At 37.8% G+C, this 8084-nt stretch overlaps 1 protein-coding gene across 1 annotated transcript in view; it reads right to left on the reverse strand.

The window, feature by feature from the left end:
- The window catches only part of LOC146004189 (uncharacterized), a 51324-nt gene extending 45288 nt beyond the window's left edge, over positions 1 to 6036 (reverse strand). The window contains exon 1 of the mRNA XM_083142858.1: positions 5868 to 6036. The gene's annotated coding sequence lies outside the window, so the exon portion shown is untranslated. The remainder of the gene's footprint in view (positions 1 to 5867) is intronic.
- Between the last annotated feature and the right edge of the window lie 2048 nt (positions 6037 to 8084).

Raw genomic sequence — 8084 nt, forward strand, 5'->3', positions numbered from 1 at the left:
CCAACTCAAATGTAAAAACAAGCCCATCTTGATGAAAATGGCAGCAGAATCACAGGGTTAGTCTAAAGTCCGATCAATCCCCCCCAAGGATTACAGACGTGACTGTAAAATGGTCTTATTTCTGATTGTACACCTATTCAAGGTTGCCCATGAATGAACTTATACCCTTAAAGAATGGATAGTACGAGGGTCACTATTTATATTTTGAGCCTAACAATGAAAAAAAACAGGAATTTGGCATTGAAAACTGCTTTATTGTTTTTTGAAGTATTCTCCTTTATGGTCAATACACTTTTGCATTCATTCGAACCATTTGTCAAAGCAGTTTTTCCAATCTTCTTGAGACACCTCCATAATATGGTTTTTGAATGCATCAAAAATGCATGTTAGACGAGATGTGTGACAGCTGGCATTGTCTTGATGAAGAATGATCTGAGGGCGTTTGTTTGTTTTCCATATTTGACCGAAGACCTCTGGCAAACAAATTGTTGTGTACCATTCAGAGTTGACCGTTCTACGTTCCTCTAAAGGCACAGTTGCCACATGACCAGTTTTCCCGAAAAAACAGGCGACGATTTGTTTCGATGTGCTTCGAGCGCGAACAACTTTTGTTGGATTGGGTTCATATTGAAACACCCATACAGTCGACTGCTGTTTACGTTCCGGCTCATATGCATATATCCATGATTCGTCACCTGTTACAATCTTATATACGTCTTTTGAAGCACCACGATTGTATTTATTGAGCATTTGTTTGCACCAATTGACGCAAGCATCTTTTTGAGTTTTTGTCAAATTGTGTGGGATCCAACGAGAACATACCTTTCTCACAGCTAAATGATCATGTAATATTTTATATATGCTGGTGGAACTAACGCCTATGGTTGCCTCAATCTCACAGTATGTCACATAACGATCTTGCAGTATTATGTTTTGCACAGCATCAATGTTTTCTTGAACAATAACTGATTTTGGACGACCTTCGCACATCTCGTCGGTGAGCGAATGGCGGCCACGATTAAATTCGTTATACCAGCATTTCACAGTGGCAAAGGATGGGGCTTCATCGCCAAATGTGGAAGTAAGTTGATCGATACACTCGTCTTGATAATCCACGTCGAAAATCGTAAAAAATCATCGCACGGAAATGTTCACGAGTTAATTCCATTTTATTGTTGTCGCGCAATCTCCAAGGCAACATAAACAACAAAAATGAAGCTATTGACAAAACATTTGAAGTACGTTATGGTCAATAATGCCAGACGATTCCGTGCAAACGTCAAATCGCGCCTAACTTCAATCAGTGTTGCCAAGGCTCTAAATATAAATAGTGACCCTCGTAGCAAGCATGTGGAATCATGATTAACATCACACAGGAAAATCAATTAGAGGCATTCAAAATAATTGCACAACATGATTTAATGAACCTATTAACCCAGGGGAGGTTAGTACTATTTATGTCATCAATCTATATTCATGCATCCCTCTGCCTGCAAGCTCTGATTTATCAAAGGGTAAGGTGTTATTAATTAGGGTCAGGCCTGGTGATGCCCAGAAAATGAAGCTTATAATACTAAAAATAATTAATGTGGTACAAGTAATAGTGGTTTTTTTCAGGATATATTCACTCTCATAATCTACCATAAATTCTTTTTTTCTTAAAAATAGGTACTCAAGTAAATACAAACACTTTCATATTTTGACAATTTTTGACATTTTCAACCTTTTTAGAGACTACAATTCCGAACTTTGTGCATAAAACTTTCAGGAGCATTGTGACATTACTTGCACTGTAAATTCACAATAAAATTATCGAAACATAATACACGATTTAGGAGGAGCATGGGTGGGGTGGATGGGCAAAGAAAGTTAAGTCATCTACTTAGTGACCATGATAACATATTTTTTTCTGCAGTTAGAAAACTTGACACAATGCAATGGTATTACATGTGAGTGAAATTGAATAATGTGCTAAAAGATGGTGAATGAAAAACTGATTTTTGTCATGTTGCACGCACGCTCTATACCATGCTGTCTTTTTCCCCAAAACTGTCTACAATGCATTTTCGGAGTATAAGGAACTAAACTCAGTCATTGTAGATAATTCGTCAGTACATATATTTGCAGTAAAGCTTTTAAAATTATATTTCATAGATTAGGAGAGGAGTGGTGCTAAAATCGCAAACATACATTTTGCCATAAATGTCAAGCTTTTGAGTTACAAGATAACTTAGAGGATTTGAGAAAAATTTGTCGGCATGTGCAAAGATGGTAGACGAAAGACTGAGTTAACATGTCTTGTGAGAGTTTTAAGATATGCCAATATCCGAGGTTAGATTTTCGTAGATTAAGAAACCCAAGTCTCAGCTACGTTAGGACTTGAAGCTTGAAGTTTTTAATAAAAACTCTGTAATATAGTGTGTGGTTTAGGAAGGGTGAGGGAAAGTCACCAATTTTGAGACTACAATATCTGTAGCAAATTTAGATTTCTTTAGCTGAAATTCATCTTGCAAGTAGATACACCAAGGCAATGATTTTATTTTGCATTTGCATTTCTTGAAAGCAAGATGGCAGATGAGATATTGATTTTTTATATTCTGAGGTAGCTCCAAATTCTGATACCACTTTCAAATATCTGCCTAAACTAAATTTTTGGACATAAAGAATGGAGACTTAAATATTTTAGGGTATTTTTTAAGCTGCTTGACAAAAAATTTATTTAACAATATAGTGCATATGTATGTTGGGATCCAAATAAGTTATGTGCATTGGAACTGTTAGTTTCCTAGCAACCAGATATTTTGAAGGATGGATATGGTATTGCATTTGGATAATAAAATATGTCAGCCTTATCATTTTGGCATAGTTAATACACGGAGGAGATATATGAACTTGAAACATCCACAAAAATAATGCGAAAACACAAGTGTGAACAAACTGTATTGAAGCAGATTTAAAAGTGTGTGTGTAGCTACCATATGTTGTATAGTAGGTAAAGGTATAGTTCCCCGTGCATATATCACCGCACCATGAAGGCACATTCAGGGGATATGGGGGTAGGGACTCTAATTATGGAGTCCTGATGACGTAATTGCAGTTAAGATTTCGTTGACATATGTAGAAATTGTAAATTAACATGCGGTAAAAATTTACTATCCTTCAGACACCTCTAATTTTTTCGTTTCGTCAATTTTTCACATTCGTACTTACGTATCTGCTTCGCGGAACATTCCTGAAGGTGTATCAACATTGTTTTAATGAAAGTAAGATCAATTTTTCACATTACCAGTACTTCTATCTCCTAGCCTTTCTGCTTGCCTCACACACAATATGGCACGTACACCTTCCTACATAATGACGCGTCGGGCTTGTCTTTCCTCGATTTTCAATTGTTATGCAGTGTTTCAACCTTCGGAACCCAAGAAGTGCCCATGAACAAAGTTCATCAGATCTATTTCTTTTACATTTTTTTTTCGCGTTCTTTTACGAAGAAAATTGTAATCTTTTGTGGTGCTATCCGTGAATCGTTTTTGGGGCTATCCATCCTGGAATAAGTGGGAAACATCTAGAAATTGCAAAATAAGCAAAAATAAGGCATTAGTTTTCGGAATGGAAACTGTCGATTTTCGCGAATTTTTTTCTTTCACAACAATATATATATATATATATATCCCCGATATTACCACAACACCAAATTTTAACTGTTTCCTAACCTAACCACGCGCCATTGGTTCGTGGGGCTAGCATCAATGGTTCGCAATTATTTCCAATTTCTAGATCCTGATACTAACACGACACCAAATTTTAACTATGTTTCCTAACCTAACTGAACTAACCCAACCACGTGCCAATGGTTCGTGGGGCTAGCGTCAATGGTTCGTGGGGCTAGCGCCAATGGTTCGAGGGGCTAGTGCCAATGGTTCGTGGGGCTAGCGTCAATGGTTCGCAATTATTTCCAATTTCTAGATCCTGATACTAACACAACACCAAATTTTAACTATGTTTGACTAACCTAACCACGCGCCAATGGTTCATGGGGCTAGCAACACGCCATCCTTCTAACTCTCGTTGCAAACGCAGACAGTTCGAAACACTGGATACCCAATGAACATGAACAAAACACAATCACGACGAGTGATACATGAAGAAGAAGAAGAAGACGACGCGTGATGGTGTACGAAGGTGTACGCGCCAAATGCTATTCTCCGTCGGAGAATTAATTTTCAACGAACAACATGAATTTCAGCTATGAAACATTCCCACATCACACAAAACACCTTCCCGATGTTCGACAATGCTACAGGAACTTATTACAGTAAGTAGTTTCTTCTGTAAAAATAAATAAATGTGTCCGAAGGATAGTAAACTAGTACCAAGGTGGTAATCTGATATTCCACGGACACCTATAACTTCTTCGTTTTGTCAATTTTTGACATTTGTACTTACCTATCTGCTTCGCGGAACATTGTTTAACGTGTATTCACATTTTTGTTGATCAAAGTGATTGCATTTAAAAAAAAAAAAGTTTCTGTAACTGAAGAACGCACGTTTCCGCAAATGGTTTGTGGGGCTATGTGCTTGGTTCGTCGGGCTGTGCGAGAATGGTGTGTGGGGCTACACATTTTTTTCGAACAAAATTTTTAACTATTGTACCCTATACGTGACCCTACCTAACCTAACCATACCGGAAATGGTTCGTGGGGCTATGCATCAATTGTTGAATTTCCGCTATGAAAAATTCCCACATCACACAAAACACCTTCCAGATGTTAGACAATGCTACAGGAACTTATTACTGTAAATAGTTTCTTCTGTAAAAATGAAGAAATCTGTCCGGGAAATATAAGATTAGTACTGACTTAGATTCTTTGGAAGTAGAAGTAGTACAAAAAATTGAAATTTCGGTACTACTTTACTATACCGGAGTATATATATATATCAATGATTTATTTTGCAATTTTTTACATTGATAACGTACTATTCTGCATTGCAGAACATTTCTTTAGGTGAAATAATGGATTTCTAACGAAAATAATGTCTATTTCTTAGCCCCACGAACCATCACGGGGACGAGGTATGCCTACTAGGTTAGGTTAGGTTCCATTAGCACTCCTTTCATTCAATTTAGCATATATGGACAACATCGGAATTACAAATTCCACGGCATCTTCCACACCCTGCAACAACTTCACGACGCATCCTCGACACATCATGTTGTAGCAGCAGCAATAACACGTATTGTGCTCTCGTGCAGAAAGCAAATGGCGGCAGCAGCAATAGCATGTCGGAAATAGATTTTCCTAGAAAACCACATGCATTCGCATTAAAATGGATCAAAACTACATTCCCGAACATCAACAACGCTACAGAAAATGATTTGCGTAAGTACTTTCTCCTGTACATTTGAAGAAATCCATCTCCGGTATAGTAAAGTATTACCGAAATTTCTACTACACCAGAGCAGCCTCGGAAAAAGAAAAATGATACTCTTTCAAACGAAAGTAAAAAGAATAAAGCCAAGCGTACCAAAAAGTGGTGAGGAAAACACTATCGGAACTGTTATAAAAGTGCAAGGAGAAACAATGAAGGGCAAGAATGGGTTTGTTTGGGATACGAAATGCCAACAGAACAAGGAAAAGACACCAGCCAAAAATGTTATTCATATAAGGCTAGGACCCACAGCAGCAAACAACTCCCGTCAAGCCACCTCTTCTCTGGAATGTTTTGAACTGTTTTTTGTGACTATTCTTCAATACACCAATGAACAAAAAAAATGTACCCTAAAAAGAATATAACAACAAATGGGCATTACAATATAATGATTTCTCCTTCGTTATAGACTACAAGTCAATCTGATGTGTCCCTACCTTTAACGTAGATGTCGAGAACAATACCTTTCTAGCGTTAATAGTATTAAATTCATACTTCAAGTTGGAACTGTGCATTTCTCACTTTGTGTTCCTGTTCTGTAAGAAAATACATATTCTTCTTGCATTACTTAGCATAGGCAGTTACCTGCTATGGTTACCTGTATTGGAATCCATGTTGTAAACATACAGTATGGCCAGGTCGAACTATTAACGTCATGAACAGCGACAATAAGTGCATTCCAAAAGTCTTAACGAAACGAACGAATCGAACTGGCCTCGTGAACCTGGTGAAAGTAGTTATTGTGAAGACTTATGGAACGACATCGACAGTGTTTTGTTTGGTTGGAATATTTACAAATGGCGGACAACAGAAAAGCTGCTATATTAGCAGCAATAAAATGTGCTGCAGATGTTATTCTTAATAACAATGAAGTACAGAATGAAAAAGAATCTGCAGCTGCATTAAAGTGTGCGTTTAAAATAAAAGACAGGAAAACGAAGAGACGACGTATAGAAAATTATGTAGAGGTAACTGTTCCCTTGTACAACGGTGACGATTTTCAGTCTCACTTTCGCATGTCACGAGAAACTTTTCAATTTCTGATTGAACTCCTAGCACAGAGTGTGATAAATATGTTTGGACGACCAAGGAGAGCTGTAGAAAAAATTTGCCTCTCATCACTGTGGGTTTTGGCTAACCAGGAGTCGTTCAGGTGAGAACAAACCTCCCCCTTTTTTTAAAGTAGATGTCGAAGTTCTATATATTTTATTTTAGTTTCTGATTTAGTTCCCTGGTAGCATAGAACACGTAATCAAATTAGATAGGCTTCGGTACCCTTTCCTACACCCTCAATCGCACATTTCAAATATTCTCGTTACAAAAATTAGTTCTTCATAATAACCGATGTTTCTAAATAGCGCGGAAAGTAATTTTTTAGATCTACGTGCTACGAAACTTACGTTTTTTATGAAATTAAAATTCCTTGCGTAACGTCAAAAAGGTTTTTCAGAACTTTATGATGGCGAATGATGCATTCATGTCACAGGCGCAAGTCTGAAGATTTCGGATGATCGATTTATGTCACAGGCGCACGTCTGATTATTTTCTTTTTCATCTTATGATTGACTTGTGCAATAGGAACATTTGCGATTGCGATATGTTATTTGTGTGATATATTGGCGGCAGTGGCGTAGCATGGGCATTTCGGTGGGAACGCAAGGTGCGAAGGAAAGGTCGGCCCTTTTTTGGTTAATAATTTACTTATGGAATTAGTTGCCACAGGTGTTGTTTATTTGCCTGAAGTCAGCTGGGTTTGCAATAAAGCATCATCATCCATGCAGTTTTGAGCTAGAAAATTAGATGCCTCACTATGCAACAAATGTTTTGAACTCTGGTGTTTTATACCTTTCGGCATGACACAAATCATTATAAAACCTACCTGAATCACAAGCCTCTTGATAACAGTAGACATCATTGTTGTGAATGATCCAACTAATGATTGATTTGGTTTATTTTACTTCGCTTTTCTACCACTTTTGGTTAATCGCACTCACAAAGAACACCCATGCTCACCCCGGGATTCGAATCACGGGCCTCTGTCGTCTTGGCGCGCTGTGCAAAACACTCTGACACGGAGGTGGGCGGATGATCCAACTATCGTACACTCTACTAACGTAACAGTGCCGATTAGTAATTCAGACCACTGTTTATTACGTCTTGAGAATGTTGATAATCATTTTAAAATAATTTTGTCCAGAGACCATTCGATGTTAAGAGTTTTCAAATGAATGCTAAACATTTCCATTGACACAATATTAAGCAGTTACATAATAACTAAAAAATAATAACCCGCAAAACTATTATTTTTTTATTATTATTAAGTGGTAGAGCAGCCACAGGCTGAACTTCTACCACGAGGACTTCACCAACTTATTTGACAAAAACTGTGTTGATCTTTTAGTTTCTAATGCACATCGCTGTTCGTGCGATAAATTATACAATGCAGTGGCCATTAAGAAGTGCTATATTTCGGTTTGGTAAAGTTACGTCAGTAAATATTGCGTATTGTAGCAACACATAGCACGAGCGCGAAGAATCGGGTAGAAATTCTACCGCTGTCGTCTGCTTCAGAAGGCAGGAAGGGTCACGTGAACCAATCACGTAGCCCTCTGCTCCATACGCGGGCGTAAGAGAGAGCATTTGGGCGCGTGCTT

The sequence above is a fragment of the Lepisma saccharinum genome, chromosome 21 (assembly GCF_977018435.1).
Source record: "Lepisma saccharinum chromosome 21, izLepSacc3.1, whole genome shotgun sequence".
Classification (NCBI taxonomy): Eukaryota; Metazoa; Arthropoda; class Insecta; order Zygentoma; family Lepismatidae; genus Lepisma; species Lepisma saccharinum.